Genomic DNA, 1,797 nt, shown 5'->3' on the forward strand with positions numbered 1-1,797 from the left:
GGGAGATGATTTCTCATTTTCTGTCTCTCTGTCTCTCTCTGTCTGTCTGGCGAGCGCACATTCCCTATAGCAAAAACCTCTCCAAAAAAAAAAAAAAGAGAATATAAAAAGTGATTAATGTTGGCATGAAAGTGGTGAAAAGGGAACTCTCCTACACTGTTGGTGGGAATGTAAACTGGTTCAGGTACTGTGGAGAACAATATGGAGGTTTCTCAAAGATCTACAAATAGAACTATCATTTGATCCAGCAATCCCACTTCTGGGTATCTACCCAAAAGACAGGAAAATGCTCAGTCAGAAAAGTGCTTGCACATCAATGTTTATTGCATCATTATTCACAATTCCCAAGACATGGAACCAATCTAAATGTCCACTAACCGATGAATGGATTGGAAAAGTGTGGCATATATACTCTATGGAATACTACACAGCCATAAAAATTAACAAGACCCTGGCATTTGATAGAAAGTGGTCAGATATGGAGGATCTATTGCTGAGTGAAGTAAGTCAGGCTATGAAAGAAAGATATTGTATGTATCCACTTAATATATACTGACTATCCGCACTCTATGGTAGAGAGCGAAATATTGGAAGACATAAAAGCAGTGAAAATACTTAAGGAGAATAAGACAGTGTGGAATCGAGGAGGGGTATGAAGAGAAAAGGATAGAGAAAGATAGCAAGAGAACAAATAGAGAGGCATGACATTATTGCGACACAGATACGGCTTATTACCTCTTGATGATGACGTGTATAGTATTCTCAACTGGATTGGTCTGAGAAGTATTTCATGATGGGTAAAGTCTTTTTACAAGCAAAATGAGAGGCATTGACTGACATGTATGGTATTCCCTTTTGAAAAAGCAATGTAATACACTGTAAAGTTACATGCAATTCAGTGTAATATAAACAAGATTATGATGATAATAAATAAAAAAATAAATTAAAAAACCACAAAATACAAAACAAAACAAAAACAGAAGATCTACTTATACTCTGCATTTCTAAGAATTTTTTTTTTTTTTGGAGAGGTTTTTTGCTATAGGGCGTGTGCACTCGCCAGACAGACAGAGAGACAGAAAGCGAGAAATCACCCCCCAGGGAGGATGGCCACGCCGCAATCCCTTCTCCTCCATTCTCCTCTCGGGATCTTGGGCACACACACACACATGCCCGGTGTGAGTTTTAAGCCACCGGGTCCGGGACGTGAACCATGGTCGACTACGTGGGAGTCCAGCAACATAGCCATTATGCTAACTGCTGGTCCCTCTAAGAATTTTTTTATACCAAGTTTTTTTTTTAGTATCTTTTCAGAATTCTTCTATTTTTGGCTTAGTTCACTTTGTCTCAAATTCACTTCAAGTATATAGTAAATCTTGTATTTAAATCTATTAAACATTGACACCAAAATAATAGCAACATTTAAAAAAATCAGATTTAACTTTATAGTCTTGAAGTTTGTTCAACCTTAAAATTTGTATGAAATATTCTTAACCATCTTCTGGGACCAGCAGTTAGCGTAATGGCTATGTTACTGATCTCCCATGTAGTCAACCACGGTTCGAGTTCCGGACCCGGTGGCTTAAACTCATGCCGGGCGCCTGTACGTGCATGCCCAAGATCCTGAGAGGATAATGGAGGACAAGGGCTTGTGGAAAGGGATTGTGGAATGACCATCACCCCTGGGGGTGATTTCTCACTTTCTACCTCTCTGTCTCTCTCTCTCTGTCTTTCTGGCGAGCGCATGCACCCTATAGCAAAAACCTCTCCAAAAAAAAAAAAAAATTATTAACCATC

The sequence above is a fragment of the Tupaia chinensis genome, unplaced genomic scaffold (assembly GCF_000334495.1).
Source record: "Tupaia chinensis unplaced genomic scaffold, TupChi_1.0 Scaffold000609_1, whole genome shotgun sequence".
NCBI lineage: Eukaryota > Metazoa > Chordata > Mammalia > Scandentia > Tupaiidae > Tupaia > Tupaia belangeri.